General features: G+C 37.0%; 1 pseudogene; it reads right to left on the minus strand.

The window, feature by feature from the left end:
- Positions 1-10,384, minus strand: part of LOC116904345 — a 119,474-nt pseudogene extending 109,090 nt beyond the window's left edge.
- Positions 10,385-10,751: the final 367 nt, after the last annotated feature.

Below are 10,751 nucleotides of genomic sequence, written 5' to 3' on the forward strand. Positions count from 1 at the left end.
CCTAATCAAACAGGGCCAGACCTTCTAAAGGTGCCACTCCCTAGGCCAAACATATAAAAACCATTACATCGACCAAATTAGTAAAGCTAAAGGAAATGGATAATTATCTCAATATATGCTACCTAATAAAATTAAATCAAAACAACATAAACATATTAAACAGAAACATATCTGAAATAAAACCAGTAATCAATAGTTTCCTAACCAAGAAATATTCAGGTTCAGATAGTTTTAGTGGAATAATCTACCAGACTTCCAAAAAAATGCCAATACCCCTCAAATTATGCCACAAAATAGAAACAGAAAGAACATCAGCCAATACATTTTATGAGGTTAAAGACTCAATAGAGAGTTAAAAACTACTTTTCTTTGTGGTTGTAGATCAAAGCTAATCCATAAAATACTGGCAAACTGAATACAAGGATACATCAAAAATACCATCTACCATGATTCAACAGGCTTCATCCAGAGATGCAGGGATGGTTCAATATTTGAATATCAGTAAACATAATCCACCATATAAATAAACTGAAACAAACAAATAAAAAAACCCACATTATCTCCACAAATGCAGAAAAGGCCATTGACAAAATCTAACACCCCTTCACAATAATTGTTCTGGAGAGATTAGGGATAGAAAGAGCATAACTAAACATAGTGAAGGCAATTTACAGCAAGCCAACGTCAAATTATATTAAATAACAATAAACTAAAAGCAATTCTGCTAAAACCAGGAACAAGACAAGACTGTCCATTCCCTGCATATTTACTCAATATAGTGCTTGATACAGTATCTCGTTTTAGCTAGCACAATAAGACAACTGAAGAAGAGACAGGAGATTCAAAACTGAAAGGGAAAATTCAAAGTATCCTTACTTGCTTGTTTGGAAAAAAAAAAAAGAGTAAGACATGGCACTGAGTGGAGAAGCAAGGAAATGGAGGAGGGAGGAGAATGAGAAGGAATGGCGATGAGCAATAGGAAGGATTGTAGCAAAAGGTAAGTGGAAAAGACACTGCTGAGGAAACCCTGAGGATACTATAGATCCCAGCAACTACTTAAGAAGTTGAATGCAGACTGAACAGAGCCAATCCCACAGCTCCATGCACCCAAATCCTGTGGGGAGAGAGCTGAAATCTCAGAAGTGCGGACAATCCTGAGACCTCAGGACAGACATCCAATTCTGCCCATTTCTTCCCACATCCTGGACCCAAGAGAAAACTGGATAGTACCTCTGGATACAAGAATATAAGAGAAGTCAGCAGCAGGAACTTGCTGGTTTGTGTCTGTGCCCATAACTGAACTGAACCGGTTCCACAACTCCCTGCACCCAAATCCCTTGGGGCAGAGAGCGGGACCCTCAGTACTGTGGACACTCCAGAGATCTCAGAGCAGACAACTATTTTCTGCCCACATTCCTGACCCAAGAGAAAATTACCTAGTGCCATCTGAGCACTTTGGGCACAGGGACCGAGGAGCAGTCAGGGGCAGGACCATTCGGGTTTCTGTCATTGCTGAGCACTGAAAGACAGTCTCCAGGAGACCTACACACCTGAGATCAGAGCTCTCTGTTCCCAGATCCAGCTAAAAGAAAATAGGTCCTCAGGAGTGCTGACACAAAGGCCTAAAGGAGGGTCAAGCCACTGTCAGAAACAGCAAGACAAGCTAACACTAGAGACAACCCAATGTCTAGAGGCAAGTGCAGGAACCTAAGCAACAGAAACCAAGAAATTGGCATCATCAGAGCACACTACTCCCACCAAAGAAAATACTGGCTATCCAAATACACTGAAAAAGCAAGATTTAGATTTAAAAATCACATTTTATGATGATGATGGAAGACTTTAAGAAGGACATAAATACCTCCCTTAAAGAAATACTGGACAACACAAGTAAACAAGTAGAAGCCCTTAAAAAGGAAACACAAAAATCCCCTAAAAGATCACAGGACAACACAACCAAACAGGAGAAGGAGTTGAAAAAAATCCAGGATTTAAAAATAGAAATAGAAACAGGAAAGAAAGCACAAAGGGAGACAAATCTGGAATTAGAAAACCTAGGGAAGAGATGAGGAGTCACAGATGCTAGCATCACCAAAAGAATACAAGAGACAGAAGAGAGAACCTCAGGGGCAGAAGATACCATGGAAAACATTGAAGCAACTGTCAAAGATAATGTAGAACACAAAAAAAGCTCCTAGACCAAAACATCCAGGAAATCCAGGACGCAATGACAACATCAAACTGAGGATAATATGTATAGAGGAAAGTGAAGACTCCCAACTTAAAGGGCCAGTAAATATCTTCAACAAAATTATAGAAGAAAACTTCCCTGACCTAAAGAAAGACATGCACGTAAATATACAAGAAGCCTAGAGAACTCCAAGTAGATTGGAGCAGAAAGGAAATTCTTCCTGTCACATAATAGTCAAAATACCAAATGCACAACACAAAGAAAGAATATTAAAAGCAGTAAGGGAAAAAGTCAAGTAACATGTAAAGGCAGACCTTTAAGAATTACACCAGACTTTTAACCAGAGACTATGAAAGCCAGAAGATCCCCAGCAGATGTCATACCAACTCTAAGAGAACACAAATGCCAGTCCAGGGTACTATATCCAGCAAAACTCTCAATTAACATAGATGGAGAAACCAAGATATTCCAAGACAAAACCAAATTTACACAATATCTTTGTACAATTCCAGCCCTACAAAAGATAATAAATGGAAAAAGTCCAAAACAAGGAGGGAAGCTACACCCTAGAGAAAGCAAGGAAGTAATCTCCTTGCAACAAATCTAAAAGAAGAGAGACACACAAACATAATTCGACCTCTAATGAAAATAATAGGAAGCAACAGTCATTATTCCTTAATATCTCTGAACATCAATGAATTCAATTCCCCAATAAAAAGACACAGACTAACAGACTGGATATGTAAAGAGGACTGCATACAAGAAACACACCTCAGAGACAAAGACAGGTACTACCTCAGAGTAAAAGGCTGGAAAACAATTTTTTAAGCAAATGGTCTGAAGAAACAAACTGGAGTAGCCATTTTAATATCAAATAAAATCTACTTTCAACCAAAAGTGATCAAAATAGATAAAGAAGGACACTTCATACTTATGAAAGGTAAAATCCACCAAGATGAATTTTCAATCCTAAATATTCATGCTCCAAATGCAACGGTACCTACGTTCATAAAAGAAATCTTACTAAATCTCAAATAACATATTGTACCTCACATAATAATACTAGGAGATTTCAACACCCCACTCTCATCAATGGACAGATCATTGAAACTGAAATTAAACAGAGACATAGAGAAACTAAGAAAGTTATGAACAGATTCTTACAGAACATTTCATCCTAAAACAAAAGGATATACCTTCTTCTCAGCACCTCATGGTACCTTTTCCAAAACTGATCATATAATCAGCCACAAAACAAGCCACAACAGATACAAGAAGATAGAAATGATCCCATGCATCTTATCAGATCACCAGGGACTAAGGCTGGTTTTCAATACAACAAAACTATTAGAAACCCCACATATACATGGAAGTTGAACTACTCTCTACTAAATGTTAACTTGGTCAAGGAAGAAATAAAGAAACAAATTAAAGACCTTTTAGAATTTAATGAAATGAAGGCATAACATACCCAAACTTACGTGGTGCAATGTAAGCAGTGCTAAGAGGAAAACTCAGATCTGAGTACCTCCAAAAAATAAAGGTGCGAGTACACCTAAAAGTTCTAGAACAGAAAAAAACAAATACACCCAAGAGGAGTAGAAGGCAGGAAATAATCAAATTCTGGACTGAAATCAACCAAGTAGAAACAAAAGGGACTGTACAAAGAATCAACAAACCCAAGAGATGGTTCTGTGAGAAAATCAACAAGATAGAAAAACCCTTAGCCATACTAACCAGAGGGCACAGAGAATATATCCAAATTAACAAAATTAGAAATGAAAAGGAAGACAAAACAACAGAATCTGAGGAAATTAAAAAAATCATCAGGTTTAACAAAAAAGCCTATATATATTCAACAAACTGGAAAATCTGAGGGAAATAGACAATTTTATAGACAAATACCAGGTACCAAAGTTAAATCTAGAACCTGGTATAAACCATCTAAGCAATCCCATAATACCTAAAGAAATAGAAAGCAGTTACTAAAAGTCTCCAAAACAAAAAGAGCCCAGGTCCAGATGGGTGCAGAATTCTATCACAGCATCATAGAAGACCTCATACCAATACTGTCCAAACTATTCCACAAAATAGAAACAGACAGACTCTTACCCAATTCCTTCTGTGAAGGCACAATTATGCTTATACCTAAATCACACAAAGACCCACAAAGAAAGAGAACTTCAGACCAATATCCCTTATGAATATTGATGAAAAAATACTCAATGAAATACTCACAACCCAAATCCAAGAACACATCAAAATGATCATCCATCATGCTCATGTAGGCTTCATCCCAGGGAAGCAGGGATGGTTCAAAATACGGAAATCAATCAAGGTAATCCACTATGTAAAGAAATTCAAGGAAAATAAAGACCTCATGATCTCATAAGATGCTGAGAAAACATTTGACAAAATTCAACACTGCTTCATGATAAACATCCTAGAAAGAATTCAAGGCGCATACCTAAATACAGTAAAAGCCATATACAGCAAACCAGTTGCCAACATCAAATAAATGGAGAGAACTTTGAAGCAATCCCTCTAAAATCAGGGACTAAACAATGCTGCCCACTCTCTCCCTACTTATTCAATATAGTACTCGAAGTCCTAGCCAGAGCAATTAGAAAAAAAAAAAAAAAAAAAAAAAAAAGGTCAAAGGCATACAAATTGGAAAGGAAGAAGTCAAAATATCACTATATGCAAAAGATGTGATAGTATACATAAGTGACCCCAAAAGTTCCACCAGAGAACTGCTAAGCCTCATAATCAACTTCAGCAAAGTTGCTGGGTATAAAATTAACTCAAGCAAATCAGTAGTCTTCCTCTACTCAAAGGATAAACAGGCTGAGAAAATAGGGAAATAACACCCTTTACAATAGACCCGAATAATATAAAATACCTTGGTGTGACTCTGACCAAGAAAGTGAAAGATCTACATAACAAGAACTTCAAGTCTCTGAAGAAAGAAAGTGAAGAAGATTTCAGAAGATGGAAATACCTCCCGTGCTCATGGATTGGCAAGATTAATATAGTAAAAATGGCCATTTTGCCAAAAGCAACCTACAGATTAAATATAATCCCAATCAAAATTCCAACTCATTTCTTCATCGAGTTAGAAAGAGAAATTTGCAAATTTATTTGGAATAACAAAAAATCCAGGATAGTGAAAACTATACTCAACAATAAAAAGTTCTGGGGGAATCACCATCCCTGACTTCAAGCAGTATTACAGAGCAATAGTGATAAAAATTGTATGGTATTGGTACAGAGACAAATAGGTAGATCAGTGGAATAGAATTGAAGATCCAGAAATAAGCCCACACACCTATGATCACTTGATCTTTGACAAGGTGCTAAAACCATCCAATTGAAGAAAGATAGCATTTTCAACAAATGGTGCTGGTTCAACTGGAGATCAGCATGTAGAAGAATGCAAATCGAACCATTCTTATCATCCTGTACAAAGCTCAAGTCCAAGTGGATCAAAGACCTACACAAGGAACCAGATACATTCAAACTAATAGAGCAAAAAGTGGGGAAGAATCTCGAACACATGGACACTGGGGAAATTTTCCTGAACAAAACACCAATGGATTATCCTCTAAGATCAAGAATCAACAAATGGAACCTCATAAAGCTGCAAAGCTTCTGTAAGGCAAAGGACACTGTTGTTAAGACAAAACGACAACCAACAGATTAGGAAAAGATCTTTACCAATCCTACAACTGATAGAGGGCTAATATCCAATATACACAAAGAACTCAATAAGGTAGACTCCAGAGTGCCAAATAACACTATTGAAAAATGGGGTACAGAGCTAAGCAAAACATTCTCAGCTGAGGAGAATCAAATGCCTGAAAAGTACCTAAAGAAATGCTGAACATCCTTAGTCATCAGAGAAATGCAAATCAAAACAACTTGAGATTCCACACCACACCGGTCAGAATGGCTATGATCAAAAACTCAGGTGACAACAGATACTGGTACAACTACCCTAGAAATTTGTCTGGAGGTTCCTCATAAAAATGGACATTGTACTACATGAAGACCCAGCTGTACCTCTCCTTGGCATATACCCAAAAGGTGTTCCAACATACAACAAAGACACATGCTCCACTGTGTTCATAGCAACCTAATTTATAATAGCCAGAAGCTGGAAAGGACTCAGATGCCCTTTAACAGAGGAATGGATATACAGAAAATGTGGTACATTTACTCAATGGAGTACTACTCAGCTATCAAAAACAATGACTCCATGAATTCCATAGGCAAATGGATTGAAATAGAAAATATCATCCTGAGTGAGGTAACCCAAACACAGAAAAACACACATGATATGCATTCACTGATAAGTGGATATTAACCCAGGATACCATCCACAGACCACATGAAGCTCAAGAAAAAGAATAACCAAAATGTGGATGTTCCACTCCTTCTTAAAAGGGAGAATACAAATATTCATAGGAGGGGATATGGAGGCAAAGTTTGGAGCAGAGACTGATGGAATGGCCATTCAGAGCCTGCCCCACATGTGATCCATATATTTATACCCACCAAAACTAGATAAGATTGATGAAGTTAAAAAGTGCATGATGACCGTAACCAGATATAGATGTCTCTTGAAAGACACAGCCAGAGCATGTCAAATACAGAGGTGAATGCTAGCAGCAAACCATTGAACTGAGAATGGGACCCCCATTGGAGGAATTGGAGAAAGGATTGAAAGAGCTGAAGGGGCCTGCAACCCTTTAAGAACAATACCAAACAACCAGAGATCCTGGGGACTAAAACACTATCCAAAGACTATACATGGACTGACCCATGGCTCCAATTGCATATGTAGCAGAGAATGGCCTTGTTGGGTACCAGTGGAAGGAGAAGCCCTTGTTCCTGCCAAGGTTTGACCCCCAGTGGAGGGAAATGTCAGGGGGTGGGAAAGGGAACACTGTTATAGTAGAAGGGGAGGGGGATGGAATAAGGGGCTTATATCCAGGAAATAGGGTAAAAGGGAATAACATTTGAAATGTAAATTTAAAAAAATCCAATAAAACAAAAAATACAAAACAAAAGAATTTGAATGCATATAAGCAATGACCAGAAATCCCAACAATGTGAGATCAGAGACAAAGGGTGACTCTGGCTTTCTGATCTTTCAGTAAAAATTATGTTGAAGAGTGATCAAACTGATACCAAAGGACTTCCCTTGGTCTTTACAACTGTGTTTACCTGGCCACATGCACCAGAACATATAACAAAGGCAAGCATAAGAACAAAATATAAAATAGAACATTCAAAATTATAAGTAATAAGTAATATAAGTAATAATAATATTCCTATCTACGGAATAATCTGTCACATTTGTGACAATTTTTATTAAAAGAAAAGATCTTGTCTATTTTATTAATTTGAGAGGAATTTGGGTATCAATGGCTATATTACTCAAATATCTATGCAATATATTCCAATCAACTTTTGTTATAAAGACTTGATTTTGAGTTTTCAGTGCTTAGCAACATTTTAACGAAAGCACCCCTATGGGAATGCTAAGACAGCCAAAACCATAAATGACACTTATAAAACACTCATCCCTTTCCAGAAACATGGAACATTATTTCATGCTTTCCTTTTGTCTCTTCTGTATTTCATCAATATTGTTAACTACACAATGGGCAGGAGAGATAAGCAATTGCTCTGTCAGGCACGTACCATTTTCTGATGGCCACACAGCTTCATTTATCAAAAAGAAATCTTTTCTTTGATAACCATAATACAACACTGAAGGACCATTGTCTCCACGCTGGAGCTGTAAGAATAAGCACTTAGGGTAAATGAAAATACATTAAGGTATTTTCAGTCAAACTTTGTTACAGTTTAAACACAAGATTAAATATTCACCACTGTTGGAGACCATATCTTCAGATTAACTTATCATTCCCCGCAGCTTCCTCAGGAGGCATTGATTCTGTCTGGCTAATTTTAACAATTTGAATTTCATTTGATTTGTCTAAACACTAGAGAAGGTGGGTATTTGAGACAGCCCTTTGTATAAATACCATGATTCAGTATAAAAGCAAGCTCGCTGAACTGAGTGACTTTTGCCAAATTGTCTACATGTAAATGGGCAATGGTAGGTAGGTATGCATGTTAAGTGATACCCATAATTGATAGATGGTGCACTTGGCTAAGTCATAGACGATTTGTTGGAAACTTAAAATGAGCTTCTTATCTGAGAAATAATAAAAATGATTTTCCAGTACTTACAGCACCCAATTTCATATTGCCTCAGTCTCCAAAACATCGCTTTCAAAGTAGAAGCATGAAATATACATTAATCATAGCAGACGCCTTTGTGCCCTGCTCAACTGTATAAAACAGATTCTATGACTTCGGCGTTCACAGACAGAACATTTTGTGATGGAGTTCTATGATGACATTCAAGATTTAATAACGAGTACCTAATTGTCATTTAAGCGTTTGTGGTAGAATAATATTTTTCATGTCTGTCTGAATATAAAATTGAACATAATGGCATGTTCAAATTTTCTAAGGGAACAATGTTGCAAAATTGTCTCAACTATTTTACCAATGACAGAAGAAATAACTCCTGAAGAGTAATTTGTGAATTACTAACGCATGCAAGCACCATGACTAGCACTACAATCACCATACAGTCTTCTCAGTCCAGGTGTTTGTGAGAAGTAAACGGCAAAATAACATCCTTTTGTATGTTATATTTCTCATTGTCTATTGCATACAATTTTGTTCTAATTTTCTTAAAGACTTAATTTGCCATATGATTTTGGAGTAATAACCAATGTTTAGCACTACACAATATAGACAAATTTTTTATGAATCGGAGGAACGTAATATTTGAGAATTCTTAAGTTGAAAGAAGCCACATCCTCCTATTATTTTACCTGGAATCTGCTTAAATTACTTCCTGTACAAATAACTGTGCTCCCTCACAGCTTCAGGTAAAGTTTTTATTTACTCTGGAAAGAATAGAAGTTTTCAAGCATTTCTGACGGTGCCCTATTTGGATAAATGCCACAAATCTCGATATATGCCTAGGTAAAAAATAAAAATGAGAGTCAGTTAAGCAAAGTTTCATAAAATTAGAAATATATTTAAAGTATGTATGCTTCTCTGTTTATGTATAAATGTGAGTGCATGTATGTTGAAACCAAAATTTGAAATTTAATGAAATGGTAATGGTGCAATGTAGTAGTGCTTTTGTCCGAATAAAAAGTGAAATAGGACAGAGGAGGGTGTATGAATTAACATATATTCTCATTAATGAACAAAGTTTTAGGGCAAGTGGCTATTTTCATAGTATACTTAAACAAATGCCTATATAAGGATGAGAAATTAAAGCTTTCCAGAGTGAGCATGGAGAAAAGACTGAGTGGCCTTTGTTCCTATATTTAAAATTAAAAATTAAATAAACTATAAAATGATGGTTTTCTTGAATGTATCACATTCAAGAACTTGCTATGACTGAAAAACAAAAGTAAAAACTAAAACCAAAACCATGAGTAGGAAAATAAAGGATCATAGATGGAACAATTGCCACTGGGAATGAAACGAGCTAATTTTATTTCATGGATAAAGGTAGGTGTTCATTAGTGTGTTGTAAAACCCTCTGAAACTTGAGATTCAATGGAAGTCAATGTAACTCATATTTTTTTCAAAGTCTATTTCTAATGATGGTTCTTAAATGCTTTACCCTCCCTTTTAGCCCACCACCCGCCAGAGGTGGTTCAAAAGATCGGATATGTGGGAAGTGGACCTCTTTAGAAATGGTTCTTTGGAGCAATTTCCATCCGCATTGCGAGGAAACTGGCCGTTCAACTCACAGGTTAGCAACGGCCGCTCAATCTACTCTAAAACACTTCACAGAAATATCCGTAGCGCAATTTGGTAGAGTCGGGTAGCAAACAGGAATCAGCAGCAGTAGTAGCACTACATAGCAGAGATAGGCAGACCTCAGCCTCGGCAAGGGTAAGCAGGAGGGACCGGCAGGAAAAACAAGAAAAGTTCTAGGCTGTGCCACTCTCAGCTAAGTGAAGTGAAAATCAGCAATGGTGCTAGACCAACAAGCTTTGCACAGCTATCTCTATAAGCAAGCATCCAAACATCGGTGTTCTCCGTGGGTCTTACCTTAGCATGGGCATCTGTCGCTGCGGACATCTCTTTGCCAATTAGTCCGAGTCCAAGGAAGCAGCAAGAAACTACAGCACATGACCAGGAGGGGTTTTTTTTTTGTTTGTTTGTTTGTTTGTTTTTTGTTTGTTTGTTTGTTTTTTGTAAATTTCTCTCTACGGAGTCTGAAAAAGAGACCTCAACTATTAAATGTAAGGTGGACCGATACATGCATGCTTTTAGTAAAGAATCCTTCATCACATGTCCTTTCATGTGCTTGCCTTAGCAGAACATTTTTTTTTCTCCTGTGTCTGCTTCATCAAAATGTTTTTTTTTTCAACAGGTTTGCCTGAGGAAGTTATTATTAGTTTTCATTCATGTTATCAGATACTTGAAAATAATCACCCTAATCCAG

Source organism: Rattus rattus, chromosome 6, assembly GCF_011064425.1.
Source record: "Rattus rattus isolate New Zealand chromosome 6, Rrattus_CSIRO_v1, whole genome shotgun sequence".
In the NCBI taxonomy this organism is placed as follows: Eukaryota; Metazoa; Chordata; class Mammalia; order Rodentia; family Muridae; genus Rattus; species Rattus rattus.